Source organism: Pogoniulus pusillus, unplaced genomic scaffold (assembly GCF_015220805.1).
Source record: "Pogoniulus pusillus isolate bPogPus1 unplaced genomic scaffold, bPogPus1.pri scaffold_64_arrow_ctg1, whole genome shotgun sequence".
NCBI lineage: Eukaryota > Metazoa > Chordata > Aves > Piciformes > Lybiidae > Pogoniulus > Pogoniulus pusillus.
This window is the reverse complement of record NW_026974714.1, coordinates 190,838-217,102: the sequence shown is the minus strand read 5'-3', so window position 1 is coordinate 217,102 and position 26,265 is coordinate 190,838.

Below are 26,265 nucleotides of genomic sequence, written 5' to 3'. Positions count from 1 at the left end.
CGGCCTGCCCACGCCACAGCCCCGAGAGATCACGCAGAGCACGGGCACAGGGCCGCAGACCACAGCAAAGCCCTGAGTGCCACCAGCTGGGCACTGCCCAGCCCCACGAGGGGCGGCTGCAGGGCCCCCAGCAGCCACTGGCCTGCCAGGCAGAGAAGGCAGCGCAACAGCGGCAGCTGCTTCCCTCCCGCCCGTGCTGTGCCTTGGCACTGGCAGCTGCAGGAGCCCTGAGAGCAGCCATGGTGCAGCTGCAAGAGCAGCCCCAGCAGAGCAGAGCCCCTGCCCAGCCCTACCCCGATCTCCAGTGCCAGGTCCAGGTAAGGCTCGTAGGTGCCCGAGGTGTTCTGGCACTGCAAGCACAGCACTGCAAAAGAAAGAGCAGTGGCCACAGCCTGGCATGGCCTCTGCACGCACCCACCCCAGCACAGCCCAGCCCAGCCCAGCCCAGCCCAGGCGGCTGCAGGCTACCCCCTCTCTGCATCTGGGCTCTGGGACAGCAGCACCAGGGTTCACAGCCTGGCCAGGAGGAAAGCTGCCAACTCCACCGTGCCCTGGCACAGGCAGTGCTGCTAGGCAGCTGGCAGCAGGGGCGGCTTTGCTGCTGGCAGTGAAGTGGGGAGCCACAGCCAACAGATGTTTCCATGCCCACAGCAGGGCTCAGGGTCTGCAGGGACCACCAGAGCCAGCAGCTGCAGCTGGGGATGGTTTGCACACACTCAGCAGTGCTCCCAGAAGGGAGGCAGCCCTGAGAGCCACAGGCCCAGCAGCTGGCACCAGCACTCACCACGGGACCGCAGGGAACCCCCAAAGATCTGCTGGACCAGCGTTGGGGCCTGGCTCTGCCCATCCAGCCTAGGGACAGGAGCAGCAGGTCTCACACAGCCCCTCCACAGCAGCCTCCCCTCAGGGCCCCCTCTGCGTGTCCTCAGCACAGCTCCCCGGTGTGCTCTGGCCAGCAGACAGCTGCAGAGCTCCAGAGGCAGAGGGAAAAGCCAGGCTGCTCTGCCAGGGCCATCGCTCAAGGGTTGGCACCAGGCTCCCATGGGCACCTTCCTCCAGAAGGAGCAGAAGCTGCTGGCTGCAGCTCGGAGCTGGCCTTGGCAGAGGCAGCGCAGGGCCCTGAGGAAAGCTGCTCTCTCGCAGCCCCAGAGCTGGACCTGAGCCTTGCGAAGCCACAGCCTCTGGGCACAAGAAATGAGCCCAGGGCTTGGGCTCAGCTCTTCGGCCTCTGCAGGGCTTTCTCCCACCACATGCCAGCCCAGGGCTGTTAGCCAGCATTACACCCATTCTGCTGCAGCACTTTGTTTCCAAAGGCCACTGAATGTGTCTGACAGGGTGGTGGTATCCAGTGGCATCCTGCTCCCAGGGCAGCAGCAGTGCACACAAACGTGAACTGAGTCTCAGGGTTATGGTCTGCAGATCATGTAGTCGATGACTTTGGCTGGCACAACAGGTAGCACTCAGAGAAACACAGCTTGGGAAACGTAGGGAAGCAGTTACAGTGATGCAGTATTTTCTATTAAGGTGAACACTATCAAATGAACAAAACCCAACAACCAACCAAGGGAGGGAAAGATAATAAAAGGATTTGGTAGAGCTTAGAGCTTTTGTAGAGAGAGGGCTCCAGACAATGTACAATGCCTAAAGTCTTTATACCTAAGAATTCATGAGCTTGTGCTTCTCTTCTTCCTTTTGCTTTGCTTCTTCCTTTTGCTTTGCTTTGCTTCTTCCTTTTGCTTTGCTTCTTGCTTTTGCTTCTCTTCTTCCTTTGGCTTCTCTTCTTCCTTTTGCTTTACTTCTTCCTTTTGCTTTGCTTTGCTTCTTCCTTTTGCTTTGCTTTGCATTGCTGTTGCTTTGCTTTGTTTTTCCTTTGCTGTGCTTTTGCTTAGCTTTTTGACTTTGCTTTGTCTTTTGTTTTTGCTTTGTTTGCTGTTGCTTTGTTTTGTATTTGCGTTGCTTTTTCTTTGCTTTTGCTTTGCTTTGGCTATGGTTGGCTTGTTGATTTTGCTTTGAATTTACTTTTGGTTAACTTTTGCTTTGGGTTTTTTGTTTGTTTGTTTGTTTTTGTTTTCTTTTTCTTTGGTTTTGTTTTTTTCTTCTTTGCTTTTATTCTGCTTTTGCTTCCCTTCCCTTCCCTTCCCTTCCCTTCCCTTCCCTTCCCTTCCCTTCCCTTCCCTTCCCTTCCCTTCCCTTCCCTTCCCTTCCCTTCCCTTCCCTTCCCTTCCCTTCCCTTCCCTTCCCTTCCCTTCCCTTCCCTTCCCTTCCCTTCCCTTCCCTTCCCTTCCCTTCCCTTCCCTTCCCTTCCCTTCCCTTCCCTTCCCTTCCCTTCCCTTCCCTTCCCTTCCCTTCCCTTCCCTTCCCTTCCCTTCCCTTCCCTTCCCTTCCCTTCCCTTCCCTTCCCTTCCCTTCCCTTTTCGCTTTGCTTTTGCTTTTCTTTTGGTTTGCTTTCCATATTTTCTTTGCTTTGCTTTTGCTGTTGCTTTGCTTTGTTATTGCTTTGCTGTGCTTTTGAGTAGCTTTTTGACTTTGCCTTTTGTTTGCTTTCGCTCTCCTTTGTGCCTTTGCTCTGCTTTTATTTAGGCTTGCTTTGCTTGTTGATTTTGCTTTTTGCTTTGCTTTTTTTCTTTTGCTTTCTTTGCTGTTGCTTTGCTTTCTGATTTTGCTTTGCTTTTGCTGAGCTTTTTGCCAAGCTTTTTGCCTTTGCTTTGCTTGTTGCTTTTGCTTTGCTCTGCTTTGCTAGCTTTACTTGGCTTCCTTTGTTTGCCTTTGCTTCACTTTGCCTTGCTTTGCTTTTCTCGGGGCCGTGTGGGTCAGGTTGTTTTTGAGAGCTGTCTCCCAGGGAGAACTCTGCTGCTGGCGCACCCCTGACTTAATTGCAGCTGCTCTGATTTGCTGCTCCACTTCTCCCTCCTTCTGTTCCGTGCTGGCAGTGCAGCTGTTGCCCCTTGTCTGCCCTGGGTTGGGGTGGATGAGCTGAGCCCCCCAGGGGCTGTCCAGGGAGCCGCTGCTGCAGCAGTGTCCCTGCAAGTGCTGGAGCAGAGGTTGCTCTCTCGGCCGGGGCAATGTGCACTGCTTGGCGCAAGCAGGGAGAGCACAGCCACGAGCACAGGCGCAGAGGCCTGTGCTGCCGGGGGGTCGGCACCTGCTGGCTCTCAGGGCTTGGTGGCCTGGGGCAGCTGTGAGTTGCTGAGCCAGGCTGGGGCAGAGGGCCAGAGCTGCTCGCCAGGCGTGGCTGCCCTGTGCTGTGGTGTTTGTGAGGGCACAGGGCATGGGTGGGCAGGGGAGGCTGTAGAGGTGCCAGCAGGCAGCGCTGCCCCAGCACAGCCTGGACCCATCGTGAGCTGTGTTGGTTTGAGGCTAATTGGAATATCTGCATGAGAAAGATTAGATGCTAGGCTGTGAGAAGGAAACAGTGGAGATGTCTGCTGCACTCCTAGGCTTGCTGAGGTGTGTAAGAGCAAGCACACAGGCACAGGGAAGACAGTCAGGGCCTGGCTGTCGGAGTCTGTCGCTGTCTGTGTTTTCTCCCTGGGCTTCTGCCGCTCTGCTGGGATCTGTGTAACCCAACCAATCCTTCTGCTTCTAACGCCCCTTGCCCATCCTCCCAACTCACCTTGCACGTAAGGCAGACCCTGGGATGAGAGTGGGGGGTGGAAAGAAGGTGGCAGGGTGGTTGGGAGCCCCTCCTGGGCACTCTGGTTTGTGGGAGGGCTGTTGTGTTTCTGTATCACTTTTAACTTGTCTACTTCTGTCTGTAAGTGTTGTAGATCTCTGCTGGTGCACTGTGCCAAGCTGTGGCTATGAAGCTTCATCCCTTGAGTGCCAGCCAGCTGGGTCTAGTCTGGCTGCATTCATTGTGTAGGGGGCAGGTAACTCCCAAAGCATCCCATGAGAGCAGGTGTCGGGGAGGTTGGGCTGGACGAGGGCTGGGAAGAAAGACAGCTCCCTGGGCTTGGGTTCTTAGCCTGCATCGAGGGCAAAGCAGGGGATGGCCTCCAGAAGGGAAAGATGGCCTGGAAAAGGGCAGCATCAGGAGGGGGCAGAGAGGAGATGGGGGAGAAGTCAGCAACATCTGCTTCTGCAGTCCAGCTGTGCCCAGCCTGCTGGCTCACACCCTGCAGGAGGCTCGGGGGACAGCAGCCAGGGACAAGCTCCTCGTGCATGCCAGCCCCTCTTTTCTCCGCCACATAGAGGGGAGAGAGCACACTGGGAGATGAGCTGTGCTGTCTTGGCTACCTCCTTCTGCTCAGCTGTCACAGGGTTGGAAAAGAGACATTTAGAGCCCAGGTAAGAAGGGTGAAATAACGAGAGCTGCTGTAATTACCCCGAGGCCAGGTCAGAGCCATCAGAGCCATCCAGCAGGTGCTGTGTTGAGAGGACAGGACTGAGCAGTTCCTCCTCTCTCTAAAGGCTGCAAACGTTTCCTGTCTAATCAGTAACACAAGCTGGGGAGGAGCTGCCACGAGCCAGAGGAGCTGATGGCTTCATCAGGGTGGCAACAGCTCTGCCTTTGACGTGTGAGCAATTGACTGTGGCTTTGGGAGTTTGGGTTTTTCTTCATGCTGTCTTCCATGCAGTCACCTTCAGGCCTGTTCTGGTCTTGTTTCAGGCTGTGCTGAGGCAGAGCACAATGCTGGTACTGCGGACAGCCCCCAGCTGCTGCTCTGGCAATCAAGACAAATGTAAAGCCAATCACTGCAGGCTCCAGCAGCTTTTACTCTTGTGAGTGGCTCTGAGCGAAGAACTTGAGGCAGCTGAGTCCTCGTGGCTGGATGGTTGGGTTGTGCCTGGTGAATGTGGGGCAGGCTGTGGATGGAGACTGCCTGGACTTCAGCAAAGCCTTTGCCACTGTCTGCCACAAGCAGCTCCTGGCCAAGCTGGCAGCTTCTGGCTTGGACAGCTTCACTCTGTCTCTGGGTCAAGAACTGTCTGGAAGGCAGGGCCCAGGGAGTGGTGGTGAATGGTGCCACATGCAGTTGGCAGCTGGCACTGGTGGTGTCCCCCCAGGAATCAGTGCTGGGCCCAGTCCTGTTCAGTATCTTTTTTGATGATCTGGACGAGGGGATTGAGTCCAGCATCAGTAAGTTTGCAGAGGACAGCAAGCTAGGAGCAGGTGTTGATCCGTAGGAGGGTAGCAGAGCCCTGCAGAGGGACCTGGCCAGGCTGGATGGGTGGGCAGAGGCCAATGGGATGGGACTGAACCAGGCCAAGTGCACAGGGTTCTGCGCTTCGGCCACAGCAACCCCAAGCAGCTACAGGCTGGGGACAGAGTGTCTGAGAGCAGCCAGGAAGAAAGGGAGCTGGGGATACTGGTAGAGAGTAGCTGCAGATGAGGCAGCAGTGTGCCCAGGTGGCCAAGAGAGCCAGTGGCATCCTGGGCTGGCTCAGGAACAGTGTGGCCAACAGGACGAGGGAGGTTCTTCTGCCCCTGTGCTCAGCACTGCTCAGGCCACCCCTTGAGTGCTGTGTCCAGTTCTGGGCCCCTCAATTCAAGAGAGATGTTGAGGTGCTGGAAGGTGCCCAGAGAAGGGTGACAAAGGTGGGGAGGTGCCTGGAGCACAGACCCTCTGAGGGGAGGCTGAGGGAGCTGGGGGTGTGCAGCCTGGAGAAGAGGAGGCTCAGGGGTGAGCTCATTGCTGTCTACAACTACCTGAAGGGAGGCTGTAGCCAGGTGGGGTTGGTCTCTTCTCCCAGGCAGGCAGCAACAGATCAAGGGGACACAGCCTCAAGCTGTGCCAGGGGAGGTCTAGGCTGGATGTTAGGAGGAAGTTGTGATTGGCATTGGAATGGGCTGCCCAGGGAGGTGGTGGAGTGGCCGTGCCTGGAGGTGTTCAAGAAAAGACTGGCTGGGGCACTTAGTGCCATGGTCTGGTTGACTGGAAAGGGCTGGGTGCTAGGTTGGACTGGCTGAGCTTGGAGGTCTCTTGCAACCTGGTTGATTCCAGGGTTCTATGAACAGCAAGAACTGCTGGAAAACTGAAGCAAAGAGTTCCTCCTGTCTGCCCACCGTCAGAGTGGCTCCTCCTGCATGGGGAAAGCACAGAGGTGAGCAGCAGAGCTGCAAGAGAACTGCTGCAAGATGGAAAGCAGGTGGGAAAGCAACCCTTGTGCAAGGGCGTTCAGATTGTCACTGACTGCAGCCCTCTGTAAAAATAGGCTTCAGCAAAAGCTCTGTGGCATTTGCATGGCTGTGAGGTCTGTCAGAGTGCAGGGCACAGAGGGGTTTGTGTCCTGTCTTGCTGTGCTGGACTGTAGCTTGCACTGAAATTGCATCTCTAGAAACAGGTAAGCTCTTGGCTGCACAAGTGAGGTGCCCAGAGCGCAGGAGAAGCTGAGGCTCCCTCTGCAGTGGTATTTCAGTGGCGCTCCACTGCTTGCAGTGTAACTGCAGTCTGGGTGCCTGTTCCTTCCCTAGCGGACAGGCCTGAGCTCACAGCTGCACCCCTCACCCCACAGCAGACCTGGGCAGTGCCTGGGGAGGCCCAGCAGAAGCTCCTGGCACCCCTGGCTGCACCCATGGCAGTGTGGCAGACGGAGCGCCGCTTGCCCCAAGACCACAAGCAGCACCATGCTGGAGAGAAAAGGGAGCTCTGCCCTTGCAGAGGAGCTGCTGTGCTGCACAGGTGGCCAAGAGCCCAAAGCACCCCTCCAGGGAGTGCAGAGTGCCAGCTGTGAAGAGCCAGGCCACTGCCAGGGCTGTCCAGATCAAGTGCCAGTGCCATCTTTATTTGCATCAGCACCAACTCCACAAGAAACCAATCCCCGCTCTGGGCTGCGCATCCAGGCTTGCACTCAGCCTGCTGCTAAGGCTGGACAGTTCCCCTCTGCTCAGCAGCCTGCAGGCCACGGGGCCCTGCCCTTGGACTAGCTCTGCTCTGGGCACTTCCCTGCCTCTCTCCACACCAACTGCTCACTGTCAGACAGGCTCCTGCCTCTCCACACCCAGCACCCTGCGTGCTTAGCAGGATGTGCAAAGGGTCACAGCTGGAGTCCAGCCTTGGAGAAGGTGTTGGACCTTGCAGCCAAGTAAGGCCCTGACTGAGAGCAATGCCCACCCAAGGGACTTCAAGAGCAAACCTAAACCAGGGGTGTCCTTCATAGCAAATTCCAATGTCTGCTCAGTAAAACTTCCACACCTTTAACATAGTTTGTATTTGCTTTATTTGACTATGCCAAAAAACAACTTTTTCCCCCCCCCAAACAGTGAGTCTGCAACTAGGTTGATGCAGGTCTGCTCAGCACCACTGACAACATCACTGCAGCACAGCAGCCATTCATGTGTTTAGACAGAAAGAATAAATAACCTAGAGCTAAGCCACTCAAGGATCAGAAACACCTTTTTGTCCAAAGGTTGCCAAATCTAGCCCAGAATATGCCCAACTGCCTCGTAGCAGAGCGCAACACGCCGCAGCCATCCCGTTCCTTACGCCGGGGTCAGAGAGTGGCAGGGCCTGTGGTTCAGAGCCACCTCTCCTGCAGAGCAGGCACCATCGAGAGGTCTCCACCTGTCTGTGTTCCTTCAGAACAAGAATGCTGAGCCTGGCAGTAAGGGCATAACCTCACAGCCGCAGGAACCACTCCGCAGCGAGAGGACATCAGCTCCTGCTGCCAGCTGCTGCTGCTGCTTGGCTGCCTGCTTCCGCCTGGCACTGCTCAGGGCCTCCCTGATGGAGCCTTCTCGTTTTAGGAGGTGGTGAAAGGGGAGACAAACTTCTCACTCTCCTCTTGAGTGCTCTCCTCTGCAGTCCTTGCGCAGGGTGGGCAGGTGGCGGCTGTGCCTCAGCAGGCTGCTCGCTGCCTCTTGCTCTCCCTTCCTCTCTGCCCTGTGCTTCTGCCTGCACGGAGCTCATCTCTCCTGCCTGAGCAGCAGCAAGAGCAGAGGCAGGGATCGTTGTGAGGGAAGCTCAGAAGAAAACCCCGACAAATCCCCCTGCTTTGGCCTCCATTTGCAGTGCAGCTCTCAAGGCTTTTCCGTTGGCAAATGCTGCCCAAGCTCCCCAGCTGGACTGGCCTTGCTCCAGGCCTGGCACAGCTCTGCTGCCCTGACAGCAGCACCAAGTGATGCTGGCAGTCACCAGGACACCTAAGGACTGCCCCACAGAAGCTGAGCCCCACCAGAGCAGGGTCCCCACCTGTCCTACTCACCAGCTGTGCTCCAGCCTGCTCCAGCTCGGACAGCTTCTGCCGAAGCTCCAGCACCTGCTTCTCCTTCACAAGCAGTTGCTGCCTCAGCAGCTGCTCCTGGCTCGGCGCCTGGGGCATTGCAGCAGCAGCTGCAGCAGAGGCACCAGAGGTGGCAGAGGGAGCTGCACTGGACTCCTCTGGCTGCAAACAGAACAAAACCTCTTACGCTGCAACTCGTGATGGAGTCAGGGAACCAGGGAACTCTTTGGGCTGCAAAGAGCCCCCAGGGCAGCAAGCCCAACCCTCAGCCTAACACCTGTGGCCATGGAGCAGCCAGCAAACTGACCCAGGCAGCTGCAGGCTGAGGACTGCCAGGGCTGCCAGAAGCACTCCCATCTGCAGGCAGAGGTCTCACTGGCCAAGCAGGATCCAGTGCCTGCACTCTGACATCCAGTGCATGCAGCTCCTCCAGAGGGAAAATCCTGTGCCATGTCGAGCGCAGGAGGAACAAACTCTGCCGAGTGTCTCTGTCCACCTGAAACACCAAAAGAGCCCCAGGGCTCCTTCAGCTCACTCCAGCAGTGCCTGAAGCTCTGCTGGCAGCAGGAAGGTTTCCTTTCTTTCCTGTCTCTCTCAGCACTTGGCCATTCGCACAGCCTGGCCTGGCTCTGCAGCCTGTAGCAGCAGTGCAGCTCACACCCCCGCGCCCCTGGCATCAGACAGAGAGGCTCAGCTCTGCAACTGCTCTTCCCAGGCCCTTGCCAGGCTCTACCACTCTCCATCAGCACCCGAGGAGCACTTCCTGACCCCTTGCCCATGACCAAATTCTCCTCTCCCTTGCCCGGTTTCCCTGGAGAAAGTACAGCGACAAAGCTCTTGCGAAGCCACAGCCTCTGGGCACAAGAACTGAGCCCAGGGCTTGGGCTCAGCTCTTCGGCCCCTGCAGGACTTTCTCCCACCACATGCCAGCCCAGGGCTGTTAGCCAGCATTACACCCACTCTGCTGCAGCAGCAGAGCCATCTGTGAGCCACAGGCCAAAGCTCCTCATAGGGTCAGTGCCCACTTTGTTTGCTCACACCAGCAGCAGGGACAATCTCCCACAGCCCAGAGCCAGGGCAGGGATTTAGCAAAGGCAACCAATGGGGATGGTTCAGCAGCCAAGAGCACCCAGCCCTGGGCACAGAGTTCATTCCCCAGGCACAGACTCTCTTCACCCAACTCCCCTGGCAGTGCAGAGACCTTCTGGAAGGCAGACACAAAGGTTTCCACCAGCTTTGGGGCAAAGGCCTTCAGGTATTCTCCTCCCACGTTCTTGAGGATGGAATCCATCAGGTAGAGAGCAGGGAGCTTCTGTGCTGGGGGAGCCTGCAGGGAGGAGAAGAAAGGGAGAGGTTTAGCACAGCAGAGGCACAGCTGAAGAATTTTAAAGAGAGAGAGTGGCAGGCCCAGAGCCCTCTTTTGGGTTCCACTACAAACAGCAAGTCGCTGGCCTTGGGTTTCCTGCTGGTGCCAAAAGGCAATCTGGCAGAGGGCTGCTGAGCTCAGAGCAGAAGGGGACCCTGGAGCAGCCAAGGCTCTGTGCCAGGAGTCACTGCCACTGTGCCTCAGCCTGCGCAGCAGTCGGGCAGGGAAGCAGCAGAGCCTGGGAAGGAAGCTGCTGGCAGCCACGGCACAGGAAGGGGAGCTCAGCACTGCTCCCTGCTGCAGAGCTCAGCTCCTCAGGGCAGCACAGAGTCAGCAGTGCAGTGGGGCTGGACCGTTGAGGTTTTCTCTTGCAGGCAGAGCCAGCCCCTGGGACAGGCTTGCAGACAGCTCTGACACCGCAGAGCTCAGGGCAGGCTGGAAGCCACCCCTCAGCCACTGCTGCCCTGCTCTGCCCCGCTCTGCCCTCAGCACGACATCTCCCCAGCCCCTGCTAGCCCCCGAGGCCACCCCAGGCTGCTGTCCAGCTGCTCCCCCAGCAGCACAGGCAGCAGCAGCAGGCAGTGGAAGGTGCAAACCTTGGCCACTCGTGCTTCCACCAGGGACACGATGCTGCTGGCCAAGGCCACGTTCTGCTGTGCCAGGAGGGTCAGCCTGGCGATGGAGGATTTGCTGCTGCGTGTCAGGCCCTGCAGCTGTGCCCAGTAGTCCTGGCACACAGCTGCTGAGCCCTCTCTGCTGGGTGCTGGCGACCCAGCAGGCAGCTTTGGCAGGGTGGGGCTTCCACTGCACAGCTCTGGCTCCATCCCAAACAGGCTGTGGGCCACAGGGACTCCAGCCTCCTCCAGCCCAGGCGGCTTCTCCCCTGGCAGCAGCCCTGGGCCCTAGACAAAGGAAGAGGTTGATGGAGAAGTGCAGGAGCCAAGGGCATGGCAACCCTGCCCTGCCCAGCCCCTCCCTGGCACAGCAGGCAGAGGGGCAGCAGGTGCCAGCACCCGGGGGCGCTGGCCAAGAGCAGCCTTCAGGACTCACCTGGCCCATCCCTGCTGAGGACAGGGGCTCCTTGGTGACAGATTTCCTGTCCTCGCTGTGGACACCGCCAGTGCAGCCGGGCAGGCTGGAGGCAGCCTTGGCAGTGGGCCCCTGCCAGCTCCTCCTGGGGCTGGGCACCCTGGGGAAGGCAGAGAAGGGCTGGCGTTAAGTGCCAGGGCTTGAGCCACTGCCAGAGACGCGCAGGAGAAAGAGGAGCCAGAAGCTGCAGGGGTGAGGTGGTCCTGGTGCAGAGTAAAGCCATGCCAAGGGGCTGGCCCTCTCCCTGCCACCCTCCTCTGAGCCAGGGCATGCAGAGGGCGTTGGGGCTACCTGGGCCAAGCTCTTTCCCGCAGGCAGCCCTGTGCTGCCAGCCCTGTCCCAGCTGCTGGCAGCAGGAGACAGAGGGGCAGCAGGCAGAGGCACTCTCACCTCTGGTAGAAGAGCAGGTAGGGCTGCTGCCCCAGGACCTCTTGGATGCCCGCGGGGCACACCCGCTCGTCGTTCATCAGGTACCACTGCCCACTGCTGGCCTGCAGGAGGAGCAGAGAGAAGGGGGCTGGGCTGTGCCCGGGGACCTTCGTGGCAGCAAGCACGGGCAGAGCTCCTCTGCCCAGAGCCCAGAGGAGGCCCAGGCCAGGCAAGGGGGCTCCGCCAGAGCGGCACCTCCACGCTTCCTGCGGCAGGGCACGGCCTGTGTCCCCCCCCACGCACCTCTGCTGAGCAGCCTCCTTGCTGTGCCCTCCAGGGACCCACCAGCACCCCTTAGCCCTGAGGGGTGCCACGACAGCAGCCTGGGCTCACCTTCACGTAGCAGTAGTAGTGCCCTGCGTGGCAGCTGTGCCCAGAGTGCACCAGCACCGCATAGAGGCTGTAGAGGACGGGGTCCCCGCGCGGCACAGACAGGTAGGGGCGGACGTTCAGCAGCATGGGGTACGCCACGGCCTGCAGGGAGAGGCTGGCTCAGGAGCCTGCACAGGGCATGGCCTCAGTGCAGACAGAGCAGCTCAGCTGGCCTAGCAGTGCCACCTCCCAGGGGAAGGGCACGCACCCTCCCTGGGCAGAGGTGGTGCTGAGGAAGGTGGCCGGAGAAGCCAAACTGCCCCTGCACCGCAGAGCTGGGCAAGGGCTGCAGGACTGTGGCAGAGCTCAGGCTGGGCACAGGAGCCCTGCCAGCCTGCTCTGGGCAGCAGGAGCTTGGGCCAGGAGACAGCCTCAGCCCTGGCTTGCCAAGCACTCACCTTTGTGATCTTCCCTCCCCCAAAAGGGGCAAAGCGCTTCAGTGCCACTGTGAGGACGTTGGCAGCTTGGTGGATGCTGAAGCCTTTGCGGGCAGACACCTTCTGCTGGCACCTGCACAGGGAGAGCTCCAGCTCTGCAAGCTGTGCCACCACCCAGCTGCCTGCCAGCAGCACAGCCGGGCCCCTGGCGCCCGCAGCCCCGCACTCACCTGGCACACATGTAGGCATTCTCCCCGCACAGCAGCTCTGGCTGCACAAACTGCTCCAGCGCCTGCACCACGCTTGTGGCCTCCTGCAAGGGCAGAGCAGAGCTCAGGGCACCGGCGGCCTGCCCACGCCACAGCCCCGAGAGATCACGCAGAGCACGGGCACAGGGCCGCAGACCACAGCAAAGCCCTGAGTGCCACCAGCTGGGCACTGCCCAGCCCCACGAGGGGCGGCTGCAGGGCCCCCAGCAGCCACTGGCCTGCCAGGCAGAGAAGGCAGCGCAACAGCGGCAGCTGCTTCCCTCCCGCCCGTGCTGTGCCTTGGCACTGGCAGCTGCAGGAGCCCTGAGAGCAGCCATGGTGCAGCTGCAAGAGCAGCCCCAGCAGAGCAGAGCCCCTGCCCAGCCCTACCCCGATCTCCAGTGCCAGGTCCAGGTAAGGCTCGTAGGTGTCCGAGGTGTTCTGGCACTGCAAGCACAGCACTGCAAAAGAAAGAGCAGTGGCCACAGCCTGGCATGGCCTCTGCACGCACCCACCCCAGCCCAGCCCAGGCGGCTGCAGGCTACCCCCTCTCTGCATCTGGGCTCTGGGACAGCAGCACCAGGGTTCACAGCCTGGCCAGGAGGAAAGCTGCCAACTCCACCGTGCCCTGGCACAGGCAGTGCTGCTAGGCAGCTGGCAGCAGGGGCGGCTTTGCTGCTGGCAGTGAAGTGGGGAGCCACAGCCAACAGATGTTTCCATGCCCACAGCAGGGCTCAGGGTCTGCAGGGACCACCAGAGCCAGCAGCTGCAGCTGGGGATGGTTTGCACACACTCAGCAGTGCTCCCAGAAGGGAGGCAGCCCTGAGAGCCACAGGCCCAGCAGCTGGCACCAGCACTCACCACGGGACCGCAGGGAACCCCCAAAGATCTGCTGGACCAGCGTTGGGGCCTGGCTCTGCCCATCCAGCCTAGGGACAGGAGCAGCAGGTCTCACACAGCCCCTCCACAGCAGCCTCCCCTCAGGGCCCCCTCTGCGTGTCCTCAGCACAGCTCCCCGGTGTGCTCTGGCCAGCAGACAGCTGCAGAGCTCCAGAGGCAGAGGGAAAAGCCAGGCTGCTCTGCCAGGGCCATCGCTCAAGGGTTGGCACCAGGCTCCCATGGGCACCTTCCTCCAGAAGGAGCAGAAGCTGCTGGCTGCAGCTCGGAGCTGGCCTTGGCAGAGGCAGCGCAGGGCCCAGAGGAAAGCTGCTCTCTCGCAGCCCCAGAGCTGGACCTGAGCCAGCTGCAGCCCTGGCTTCCTGGGCAGCTGGCACAGGAGCCAGAGCCAGAGCAGCCTCAGGACATGGGGACAGCACCACAGCTCTGCTGGGGCGCAGGGGCCAGCAGAAGGGAGAAGGTGGCCTGTGGCACAGAGGGGCAGAGAGCTGGGCCGTGCAATGAGGCCCCTGACAGCCAGTGCCTCCCCCTAGCAGTTCAGCCTGGGGGACACCTTCATCCCTCCCACGGGCACAGGGCACTGGTGAGGGCACAGGGCAGCAGGGCCCCACATACTGGGCACAGCCGTTCCCGCAGGCCTGCTGCATGGCGTCAATGGCGCAGCGCAGGAACTCGTGGGCATCCTCCTGCCTCCGGAGGCTGAAGTGCTGGGCAATGTCTGCAGGAGAGGCAGCCTCAGCAGCTGCTGCAACAGATGCAGCTCCTGCCCCAGCAAGCAGGGCTCCAGGCTCTGAGCCCCCTCAGCCCAACCCTGGGCTCAGGCCCACGCTGGCTGCGGGAGAAGCCCTCCCACAGCCCATGGAGCCCCCAGCCCCTGGCGGGCTCTGAGTCACCTCAGCAGAGCTCTCTGCCAAGGCCTGCCCATCCCAAAGGGTCTGCTCCAGCAGCAGCCCCTGGGCCCCTGCATGGCTGCTGCAGGGCAGGGCAGAGCAGAGCAAGGCAGGGCAGAGCAGGGCATGGCTGGGCAAGGCAGGGCAAGGCAGGGCAGAGCAGGAGCAGGGCAAGGCAGGGCAGAGCAGGGCAAAGCAGGGCAAGGCAGGGCAAGGCAGGGCAAGGCAGGGCAGAGCAGGAGCAGGGCAAGGCAGGGCAGAGCAGGGCAAAGCAGGGCAAAGCAGGGCAAGCCAGGGCAAGGCAGGGCAGAGCAGGGCAAAGCAGGGCAAGCCAGGGCAAGCCAGGGCAAGGCAGGGCAGCCACCCTTACTCTTGAGGTTCCGGATGATGGCCTCTGGCTTTATGGCCTGGCCGCTGCTGGCAAAGGCCTGCCCCACGTGGGTCTGCATAGTGCAGAGCATGCAGAAGCCTTCTCGGTGACCTGGAGCAGAAGAGCAGAGGACAGGAGGTCGGGGACAAGGCCAGGAGAGGTGGAAGCAGGACAGAGCACGGGAGGGATCTCTGCTCCCACACAGCTCCGCCACGCTCAGTGCTCCCTATGAGCTCTGTGCTGCAGCACAGCTCTGGGGCACCCTGGGTACACAGGGACCAGCACACATCACCCTGCCGGATGCCATCCCACTCACATCACCACTGCAACCCCCCCAGAGGAGACAGCAGCCATGTGGATGGGAAGCAGGCCACAGGCACTCCCTGGAGGAGCCCAGAGGTTGGCCCGGAGGGCAGATGCCAGCAGAGCCCTGCAGACAGGGTTGTGAGCCCTGTGTGCTGCCCTTGGCCCCAACTCAGCAGCACTGCTAGGGCCAGGAGAACACAGCAACAGCCTCTGCTGGGGTCAGCAGGGAGCAGACAGGGCACAGCCCAACGCTCGCAGCCCCTGCCAGGGCCACGCGCACAGGTGCCGAGCACAGCGAGGGCAGCAGGGCGGGCAGGCGGCTCCTGCTGCCCACGGGCACTGCCACCCCGGCACTGCCAGCCCAGCAGTGCCCCCCACTGAGCCCCACTCACAGCTGCGGCCGTGCTCCCCGCAGAGCAGGTAGCTGGCGAGCGGCGCCGTGTGGGTCAGGCACTGCAGCGTGGCGTTGAGGAAGCAGCTGCGCCCCAGGTTGCGCAGCCCAGCGCCCACCCCGCACAGCCGCGGCCACTGCATGCAGAGGCACCCCCCCGGGCAAGGGCACCTGCTGGGGCACGGGCACCCCAATCTCTTGTGCTGCCTGGGCTTGGTCACTGCCTGCAGGGAGGGGAGAGGGGCGGTGAGTCACAGGGCTCAGGAGCACCAGCAGCCCCCTGGGCCCTCTCTGCCTCCCCTGCTTGCTGCTCGGCTCCTCCTCGGGGCTGCAGTGCTGCCTGCCAGCCTCGACCCAGGGCCTCAGCAGAGGCTGCTGCCCCCACGGCTGCTGCCCCTGGCATCAGAGGCCACCGCTGCCAGGCTCAGACCCTGCCTTCTGCTGCCACAGCTTGCTGGGCGAGGCAGGCAGGGGCCAGCCCAATGCCCTTCCTCACCCGGCTCCAGCCTGGTGACCCCTCCTTGCCCATCTCCAGCTTGCTGCTCCTTCCCTCACCCAGCTCCAGCCCAGTACCCCCTCCTCACCCAGCTCCATCCCAGTGCCCCCTCCTCACCCAGCTCCAGACACTGCCTCTTCGCTGCCAGCCCCAGCTCCTGCTCCAGCTTCTTCCCTCTCCGCATGCTGCGGCTGCACTCGGTGGCTTCGACTCAGCCGTCCCAGGCCACTCAGCTCCCTCCTCCTCCTCTTCCTCCTCCTCCTCCTTCTCCGGCTCCTGCTCCTCCTGCTCTTCTTCCTCCTTGCACTCTGTGTCAGCTGAGGCAGAGCTGCACCTGCTGGTTGGCAGCAGTGCCCGAGGTGGGCAGGACCTGCCAGGGCATGGCCCTTGGGCTCTGTGGTGTCCATCGTGTGCTGGCAGCACGGCTGGGGGGGGCCTGGCTCTGTCCTGCTCCAGGAACTCAGCAAACTCAACTCTGCCCCAGCGAGGCCACATCTGGAGGCCTGGAGTTGCCCATGGGCCAGCAGTGTGCCCTCATGGCCAAGCAGGCCAATGCTCTCCTGGGGGCATGAAGAGAGGGGGGCCTGCACCCCTCTGCTGTGCTCTAGGCAGGCCACAGCTGGAATCCTGCCTCTGCTTCTGGGCTCCCCAGCTCAGGAGAGATTGGGAACTGCTGGAGAGAGTCCAGGGTGGGTTTGGAAGATGCTGAGGGGCTTGGAGCAGCTCTGTGAGGAGCAAAGGCTGAGAGCCCTGGGGCTGAGAGCCTGCGGAAGAGCAGCCCCAGAGGGCATCTGAGCAGTGCTCAGCAGGAGCTGAAGGGTCTGTGGGGGGCAAGAGGCTGGGGCCAGACTCTTGTCACTGGTGCCCAGGGACAGGACAAGGGGCAGAGGCCAGAGACTGGAGGCTCCAGCTGAAGAGGATTAGAAAATTCTCTGCTGTGAGGGTGCTGGAGGCCTGCAGCAGGCTGCCCAGACAGGTGCTGCAGGCTCCTTCTCTGCAGATTCCAAGCCCACCCAGGTGCCTGCTCCCACACATCCCCCCCACACATCCCCCCAGCTCTTCCTCAGCTCCCTCTCTTTACCATGCCAAGGCGCCTTGGCTTGCCAGCAGAGCTGCCTTTGGCTCACACAGAGCCGCCTGCTGCTTCCTCTCCACATCCAACCTCTGTGCTTCTCCTCCACTCTCTGTGGCTTCCAAGCACTTCCACACCCCCAGCACCCCAAGCCTCACCCTGTGCCCCCCCCGACACCACCTACCAAAGCACCTGGAAAATGCCAACTGTGTATTTTCCAGTCAAACTGGACCCCAACACCTGCTGCCAGCACACCCACCTCAGGGCACCTCTCTCCTGCTAGGGACTATTCTCAATCACCAGACCAGGCTCACCTAAGCCAGGCACAAAGTGCCCAGGCAGGTTTTGCTCCTTGGTCACTCTTGGTGCTCTCAACTCCCTTTGCAACTCACCCCCCCCCCCCCCCCCCCCTCCTTGTCACTGTTCCCCTTGGGTTTGCCTCTGCTCTGCCCACATCACTCACCTGGGGATTGCTCAAGGGCAGCTCCTGCTGCCGAAGAACTCGGGTGAGACACAGACACCTTAGCAGAGGCTCTCCCCCTGCCACAGGCTCCCAAGCTCCACTCTCACCTCCTCACCAGCCCAGCCTCAGCTCAGCTCTATGAGGTCACCCAGGCCTTGGATACACAGAGCCCTGGTTACGGGGGGGGGGGGGAGGGAGGGGCTGGGGGGGTCGCTACCCACAGAGAACCAGCTCAGGACTGCACCCCCCACGGTTCAGAGCCTGGGCACCCCCCAGAGCAGTGCCCAGAGCTCATGTGGGCCTCAGCCCAGCCCAGCCTGCCCTGCTCTGCCTTCCCCTTGCCTCTGGGCACCTTGGCACCTCCAGCAACCCAAGCAGCCAACAGCCCCCAGAGCCAGGCCAGGGCAGACAGCAGGGCACAGCTCCCCACAGCCCCAAGGGCACCTCCGCAGCAGGGGCAGGTGGAGCAGGGCCCCGTGCTGGAGGGGGGCCCAGCAGCAGAGAGCAGCAGCAGGGCACTGGGGCCATGGGGCCAGCAGGCAGCTCTGGCCCAGCAGCAGCAGCAGCAGCAGCAGCAGCAGCAGCAGCAGCAGCAGCTCATGAGGAAGACCATGAGGAAGAGTCCCAGAAGCAAAGAATCAGGGCTTGGAAGGGACCTCCAGAGACCACCCAGCCCAACCCCCCTGCCAGAGCAGGAGCAGCCAGGCCAGGGCACCCAGGAGCACATCCAGGCAGCTCCTGACTGGCTCCAGAGCAGGAGACTCCACAGCCTCTGGGCAGCCTGCTCCAGGCCTCCAGCACCCTCACCCCAAAGAAGTTCCTCCTGCTGTTGAGGTGGAACCTCCTGGGTTCTGGCTTGTACCTGTGCCTCCTTCTCCTGTCACTGGGCACCACAAACAGAGCCTGGGCCCTGCTTGGCACCCACCCCTCAGCCGTTACAGACATTCCTGAGGTCCCCTCTCAGCCTTCTCCTCTCCAGACTAAGCAACTCCAGGGCTCTCAGCCTTTCTTCAGAGCAGAGATGGTCCCGTCCCTGCAGCATCCTCTCCTCGCAGCCCCCATGGGGCTCTCCCCAGCAGCTCCCTGTCTCTCTTGAGTGGGGGAGCTCAGACCTGGACACAGTAGTGCAGGGGTGCTCTCAGCAGGGGTGGGCAGAGCAGAGGGGCAGGAGAACCTCCTGTGATGGTTTGGGTCTTCCCCACGCCCCCCCCACCGCCCCCCCCTTTGGAAATTGCCCAGACTGGGCTCAGCGGCTCTGGGAGCTGCATGAGGCTTTATAGTTACAGCTTAGCACAAGCTACAAGCAGGTATTTACAACAGCTGCAGCTACAGGCAGGAATCGACAAGTTAAAAGGCACTGCAGAAACACAACAGCCCTCCCAGAAACCTGAGTCCCCAGCAGGGGCTCTCAACCACCCTTCCACCTCCCTCCCACTCCTCAATCTCAGCCCAGATCTTGCCTGATGTTGAAGGCAGTATGGAGGGTCGGGCAGGGGCGTTAGGAAGCAGAGGGGTTAGTCACACAGACGGCAAGTTAGGGCAGAGAGAGAGAGAAGCTCAGCCCAACACCCAGACAGCAACTCTCTTCTCTGTGCTTGTGTTCTTGTTCTTCTGCATTGCAGCAAGCCTAGGAGTGAAGCAGACATCACCACTGTTGCCTTTCCCCAGCCTGTAATCTCGTTCTTCTCACCAAAACATTCTAGCTAGGCTCAAACCAGCACACCTGCCTAGAGCTGCTGGCCACACTGCTCCTGATGCAGCCCAGGCTGCCACTGGCCCCACAAGGGCACACTGCTGTCCCACGGGGAATGTGCTGCCCACTTGGGCTCCCAGTTCTTTCCTGTGCAGCTGCCTTGCAGCAGCCCAAGCCCAGGCTGTACTGCTGCCTGCTGTTGCTCCTCCCCAGCAGAGCAGAGCCCCAGGGAGCAGAGCTCCATCTCCGTGGCCACCTCTGCCCCTCACCGCTGCGGCAGGCTCCATCACCTCGGGGGCAACCACAATGCAGCTGCTGTTCCCCAGCAGCCCATGCTGCTGGCACTGGCAGTGGGCCTGGGGGCAGCCCCTGCCTTGGTCCCCACTTCCCCATCCCCGAGCCTCTCCCCCTCTCCCACAGTGTGCCCCTGCCTGTCTGCCCACCCATGGCAGGGCGGCAGTGTGGCACTGCCCTGCGTGAGCAGCCGGTGCTGGTGGCGGCAGAGAGCCACATCTCCCCCTCCCTGTCTGCGTGGGTGCTGCCCATCAGCCTGCTGTAGGCACCCTGGGCACCGCAGGGGCCTGGCTGCCATCAAGGTCACCCACCAGTGGGGCACTCTCCAAGGCTGGCATGCTCTCCACCCGCAGCAGCTGGATGGTGCTGAGGCCCAGCAGCACACCCCCCCCCCTCCCCCCATCAAGACCTTCTCCCCCGAGCTGGCCGGCCCAGAGGAGCCAGGAGGTGCCACGAAGGAGAGCATGACGGGGGCAGGAGGAGGCTGAAGTTGCAGGAGGCAGGTGGCTCTCCAAGGTGGCAGTGGCAGCAGGGCAGGCTGGGAGCAGCAGCTGTAGGAGATGATGCCCTCAGGGCCAGCACAGCCAGCTCCTGCCACTCCACGCTCCCCAGCAAGTCCATCAGGTGCCCAGTGCCCATCTGGTTCTGGAGGTCGAGCTGGTTCCCAGAGCAGGCCCAGGAGCCAAAGGTGAGCTGTGTCTGAGCTTCCCTCACAACGATCCCTGCCTCTGCTCTTGCTGCTGCTCAGGCAGGAGAGATGAGCTCCGTGCAGGCAGAAGCACAGGGCAGAGAGGAAGGGAGAGCAAGGGGCAGCGAGCAGCCTGCTGAGGCACAGCCGACACCTGCCTGCCCTGCGCAGGGACTGCAGAGGAGAGCACTCGAGAGGAGAGCGAGAAGTTTGTCTCCTCTTTCACCACCTCCTACAACCAGAAGGCTCCATCAGGGAGGCCCTGAGCAGTGCCAGGCGGAAGCAGGCAGCCAAGCAGCAGCAGCAGCAGCAGCTGGCAGCAATTCTGCTCGGAGTCAGCAGGTAAGAGCTGGTCGTGCCCAACAGTTTGCTGTGCAGCAACATTTGGGTGTGCAGCAGGAGCTGCTTTTGTTGCCGTGCAGAGCAGAGATTCTCCTGCAGAGCTGGCAGGCTGGGAGCCAGCTGGCAGCTCAGACAAGTCCTCCTCCCTGCCCAGCTGGTGCAGAGTTTCAGGACAGGGGTTGCTGCTCTTGAAGAAGCCTTTGCTAAGAGTTGGACCTTTCCAGCTGGCTGTAGCTGAGTTGGTTGGTGCCCAGGGGCAGAGGGCAGCTGAGTGCCGTCAGGGTTGGTGGCCTGAGAAGAGCCCCGGGCCCTGGGCAGCCCTGCGGTGCTTGCATTCAGCTGGCACAGGAGGGAATGCTCCCCAAAGCTGACAGACGCCACCAGTGGAGCCCCAGCAGTGATGCCGGCCAGAGGTGCAGAGCGAGCGTGGGCCAGCAGCATGCTCTTGTGCCCTGGCAGCTGCCAGTGCTGCCGAGTGGCCTTGGTGGGCTGAAGGCTGCACCGGCAGAGCAGAAGGGCTTGGGCTGAGCTGAGCAGAGGAGCTCCAGGGAAAGGTCAGCAGGAGGAGGCTGTTCCGAAGCTTTCCCCTGGGGGGAAAGGAAGGGGGCAAAGGTTCTGCAGCCATCTGTGCCCCCCTGGCAGGTGCAGGCTCTGTGCCTGCAGTGGCTGTTGCCCAGGGGCAGGTGGTAGCAGAGAGCCCCTGCAGCTGCGCCAGATCTGCCCCCATGGGCAGCGCCCTGTTGGAGCAGAGCTGAGCTGGGCAAAGTGAGCTCCTGTCCTGAACGCTGCCACGGAGAGAGTGAGGAGAGCAAAGGGCTTGCAGCTGGAGCTTGGCCGCTGCCTCCCGCCCTCGCCGCCGGGCGGGAGCCAGGTGCCGCCCAAAGCAAAGATGGCGCCCGTGGGCGCGGCGTCACTGCGCCACTTCCGCCCTTCCTGCCAGGCTCCCAGCGCCGCTCTGCGGAGCCCAGCGGCGAGCGGGGCTGGCCCTGCGCGCCCCGGCGCCGCCGCGGGAGGCTGCAGCCGCAGGTGCCGCAGGCGGGAGGCGCCGTCGGGAGCCGCCGTGGCCGGCCAGAGCCCCGCTCCGGGCGGCCCCTCAGCTGCCCTGCTGCGGCTCCGGGGCGAGAAGCAGCCAGCGGAGGTGCCCGGAGCGCCGCCATGTGCTGCAGCGCTGCCCCAGCAGCACCGAGGCGTTTGGCTTGGAGATGCCCTTGGAGAGCATCGAGTGCAAGCCTTGTGCAGCTGTGCCAAGTGTGTGAGGCCAGGCTGCATGTGGCTGTGAGCAGCCTGATCTAGTGTGAGGGGTCCCTGCCCGTGGCAGGGCGGTCGGCACTGGGTGACCCTTGGGGTCCCTTCCAGCCCTGACACTTCGGTGGGTCCACGGTTCTCAAAGCTTCTCTTGCTGCCTCTCCTACCTGTTAGTGTACTCTGGCTGCAACCTTCTCTGCAGAGGTGTGCAGACTGGGCTGTGCTAAAGCTCTAAGCTGCAAGGACAGCTTTTCTGTGGCCCTGGTTAGCAGAAAAGACGCCGCTCTGTGGGGCTGCTTGTCCACAGCTGAGAGCTGTAGGCTGCTGCAGCTGCCTAGGCAGTGAGTTGAAAGGGCACTGCGATGTTGCCGGAGCTGCTTTGAGGTCTCCTTGGAAGGCAGACATGGCAACATGGGTTGGGAAACGAAGCAAATGAGACTCCCTTGCTTCCTTGTGCATGGCTGTTGAGCTTTCATCCCGCACCTTGGGTGTGAAGTCCATTGAAAAGCAGCAGGAGGCAGGAGAGGTGTTGGTTTTGTCACTGAGATGGGAAGCTTTTAGTGCCTTCTCGTGCTGCTGTAAATGCTTTTGCTGAGCACCAAGTTTGAGCCCCTGCAACGGGAGCCTCCTCAGCTGTACCCCTTCACTTTGGCCTGCTGCAAGGTGAGGTGGTGCCGCATGGCCAGTAGGAAGGGGGAGAGCTGCTCAGCTGCTGCCATTGGCTCAGGATGGTTTTTCACCCCCAGTGCCTGTGCAGCCTTGCTGCTTTGACTCGTGCTGTCACAGTCGGTAACGACGACGGTTCGCTGCCCACAGGTGCCACCAGCGCTGCAGGCAGACAGCCAGAGGCTAAAAGATGATCACGGGGCCTTGGCCAGAGTTCCCAGCAGCCTTTCCCCAGAAAGGGTTTCCTGCAGCAGCAAATGCCAGCATTGCACATCGGGAGGAGCTGCAGTGGAGCATCCCAGGGCAGGCAGTGGCAGCGTGGGGAGATCCCCTGGGGGCTGGCATTTTCAGCTGTCCTGCCAAACAGCCTCTCCCCTGGGTGCTGTTGTGGATCAAGAGCATTGTTTGTGTTACAGTGCAGCTGCGGAGAAGATGACACGAGTGAGAAATGGTTTCCAGCTCCAGCGTCATCAGGAAAGGGTCCACAGCCAGAGGCGCCTCAGCCGTGTCAGCAGGAAGCCTTGGTTGTGCAGCAGCACTTGGACAGCAACCAAAGCTTTCAGCTCTCACAGCAGACAGTTCCTCAGGAACGTTTGTGTTGTGCCACAGCTCCCAGGTTGTTTCTTCTGTACTCAGTTTTTCTTGGAACCCTACGTTTGGGTTTTGTTTCCTGTTCTCCCTTCTAATGCTTCCTGTCCCAGATTTTGCTGTGCAGTGTTTGCACAGCTTTGCCACTTGCAGAGAGCACCAGAGGCTTTTCAAGGTCCATCTTGCTGTAGCTGCCTGGAGCTGTGTTGCCCAACCTGAGCTGTTTGGTGGAGCATTTTGCTGCCACTGTTTGTGCACCCCTCGTTTACTTCCTACGCAAAAGGCTTTTGCAGGTCAGTTGGAAGCGGAACTGTTCTAAGAGTCTTGTTTGCTGCCTCTATTGGTCACTGCAGACAGACAAAGGTCTGTAGTGAGAGGTGTCAGATCCTGTCGCATCCATTTGAGCAGGTACTGAGTGATGCTGTGTGCAGAAGTGTGGACTGGTTGGCTTTTGTTTCAGACCACCACGTGGCATGCTTGAATCTATTTCCCTCTTGCAAATGCCTGTGAATGCAGCTGGGGCTGCTCCAGAACTGTGTTTAGCACAAGCTCATGAATTCTTAGGTATAAAGACTTTAGGCATTGTACATTGTCTGGAGCCCTCTCTCTACAAAAGCTCTAAGCTCTACCAAATCCTTTTATTATCTTTCCCTCCCTTGGTTGGTTGTTGGGTTTTGTTCATTTGATAGCGTTCACCTTAATAGAAAATACTGCATCACTGTAACTGCTTCCCTACGTTTCCCAAGCTGTGTTTCTCTGAGTGCTACCTGTTGTGCCAGCCAAAGTCATCGACTACATGATCTGCAGACCATAACCCTGAGACTCAGTTCACGTTTGTGTGCACTGCTGCTGCCCTGGGAGCAGGATGCCACTGGATACCACCACCCTGTCAGACACATTCAGTGGCCTTTGGAAACAAAGTGCTGCAGCAGAATGGGTGTAATGCTGGCTAACAGCCCTGGGCTGGCATGTGGTGGGAGAAAGTCCTGCAGAGGCCGAAGAGCTGAGCCCAAGCCCTGGGCTCATTTCTTGTGCCCAGAGGCTGTGGCTTCGCAAGGCTCAGGTCCAGCTCTGGGGCTGCGAGAGAGCAGCTTTCCTCTGGGCCCTGCGCTGCCTCTGCCAAGGCCAGCTCCGAGCTGCAGCCAGCAGCTTCTGCTCCTTCTGGAGGAAGGTGCCCATGGGAGCCTGGTGCCAACCCTTGAGCGATGGCCCTGGCAGAGCAGCCTGGCTTTTCCCTCTGCCTCTGGAGCTCTGCAGCTGTCTGCTGGCCAGAGCACACCGGGGAGCTGTGCTGAGGACACGCAGAGGGGGCCCTGAGGGGAGGCTGCTGTGGAGGGGCTGTGTGAGACCTGCTGCTCCTGTCCCTAGGCTGGATGGGCAGAGCCAGGCCCCAACGCTGGTCCAGCAGATCTTTGGGGGTTCCCTGCGGTCCCGTGGTGAGTGCTGGTGCCAGCTGCTGGGCCTGTGGCTCTCAGGGCTGCCTCCCTTCTGGGAGCACTGCTGAGTGTGTGCAAACCATCCCCAGCTGCAGCTGCTGGCTCTGGTGGTCCCTGCAGACCCTGAGCCCTGCTGTGGGCATGGAAACATCTGTTGGCTGTGGCTCCCCACTTCACTGCCAGCAGCAAAGCCGCCCCTGCTGCCAGCTGCCTAGCAGCACTGCCTGTGCCAGGGCACGGTGGAGTTGGCAGCTTTCCTCCTGGCCAGGCTGTGAACCCTGGTGCTGCTGTCCCAGAGCCCAGATGCAGAGAGGGGGTAGCCTGCAGCCGCCTGGGCTGGGCTGGGCTGGGCTGGGCTGGGCTGTGCTGGGGTGGGTGCGTGCAGAGGCCATGCCAGGCTGTGGCCACTGCTCTTTCTTTTGCAGTGCTGTGCTTGCAGTGCCAGAACACCTCGGGCACCTACGAGCCTTACCTGGACCTGGCACTGGAGATCGGGGTAGGGCTGGGCAGGGGCTCTGCTCTGCTGGGGCTGCTCTTGCAGCTGCACCATGGCTGCTCTCAGGGCTCCTGCAGCTGCCAGTGCCAAGGTACAGCACGGGCGGGAGGGAAGCAGCTGCCGCTGTTGCGCTGCCTTCTCTGCCTGGCAGGCCAGTGGCTGCTGGGGGCCCTGCAGCCGCCCCTCGTGGGGCTGGGCAGTGCCCAGCTGGTGGCACTCAGGGCTTTGCTGTGGTCTGCTGCCCTGTGCCCGTGCTCTGCGTGATCTCTCGGGGCTGTGGCGTGGGCAGGCCGCCGGTGCCCTGAGCTCTGCTCTGCCCTTGCAGGAGGCCACAAGCGTGGTGCAGGCGCTGGAGCAGTTTGTGCAGCCAGAGCTGCTGTGCGGGGAGAATGCCTACATGTGTGCCAGGTGAGTGCGGGGCTGCGGGCGCCAGGGGCCCGGCTGTGCTGCTGGCAGGCAGCTGGGTGGTGGCACAGCTTGCAGAGCTGGAGCTCTCCCTGTGCAGGTGCCAGCAGAAGGTGTCTGCCCGCAAAGGCTTCAGCATCCACCAAGCTGCCAACGTCCTCACAGTGGCACTGAAGCGCTTTGCCCCTTTTGGGGGAGGGAAGATCACAAAGGTGAGTGCTTGGCAAGCCAGGGCTGAGGCTGTCTCCTGGCCCAAGCTCCTGCTGCCCAGAGCAGGCTGGCAGGGCTCCTGTGCCCAGCCTGAGCTCTGCCACAGTCCTGCAGCCCTTGCCCAGCTCTGCGGTGCAGGGGCAGTTTGGCTTCTCCGGCCACCTTCCTCAGCACCACCTCTGCCCAGGGAGGGTGCGTGCCCTTCCCCTGGGAGGTGGCACTGCTAGGCCAGCTGAGCTGCTCTGTCTGCACTGAGGCCATGCCCTGTGCAGGCTCCTGAGCCAGCCTCTCCCTGCAGGCCGTGGCGTACCCCATGCTGCTGAACGTCCGCCCCTACCTGTCTGTGCCGCGCGGGGACCCGCGCCAATAAAAAAAATGTGATGGTTTGGGGGTTACCCCGCCCCCCCACACTTTTGTATTTGCCCCAGCTAACTCAGACGGACCCTGGGAATATAGATGAAGCAATTTATTTACAGCTAGCAAAATTTACAAGCAGCTATTTACAATATTTACAGTTATATACAGTTATATACAGAAATATTCAAAGGATGAACAATACAAAAGCACAACTCCCCTCCCAGAAACCTGAGTCCCCAGGAGGGGCTCTCAAACCACCCCAACACCTCCCCCCGGCCCTCTCAACCTTACCCCAGTTCTCAGGAAGAAAAGAGGTGCAGCCAAGAGGTTAGGGAGCAAGGTTAGTAGGAGCAGGGTTAATGAGATGTGACCAGGTCTAAGGCCAAAGCAAGAGTGAGAAACAAAATGGAGAAAAAGTCTTTCTTCTTCCCAGAGTTCTCAGCGTAACTGTGAGAGAAGTAGACACAATTGTTTTTCATTTCACTGCCCATTATCTAGTTATGTTACCAAAACATCCCAGCTTGCTTCAAACTAGCACACGGGGGGTCGGCACCTGCTGGCTCTCAGGGCTTGGTGGCCTGGGGCAGCTGTGAGTTGCTGAGCCAGGCTGGGGCAGAGGGCCAGAGCTGCTCGCCAGGCGTGGCTGCCCTGTGCTGTGGTGTTTGTGAGGGCACAGGGCATGGGTGGGCAGGGGAGGCTGTAGAGGTGCCAGCAGGCAGCGCTGCCCCAGCACAGCCTGGACCCATCGTGAGCTGTGTTGGTTTGAGGCTAATTGGAATATCTGCATGAGAAAGATTAGATGCTAGGCTGTGAGAAGGAAACAGTGGAGATGTCTGCTGCACTCCTAGGCTTGCTGAGGTGTGTAAGAGCAAGCACACAGGCACAGGGAAGACAGTCAGGGCCTGGCTGTCGGAGT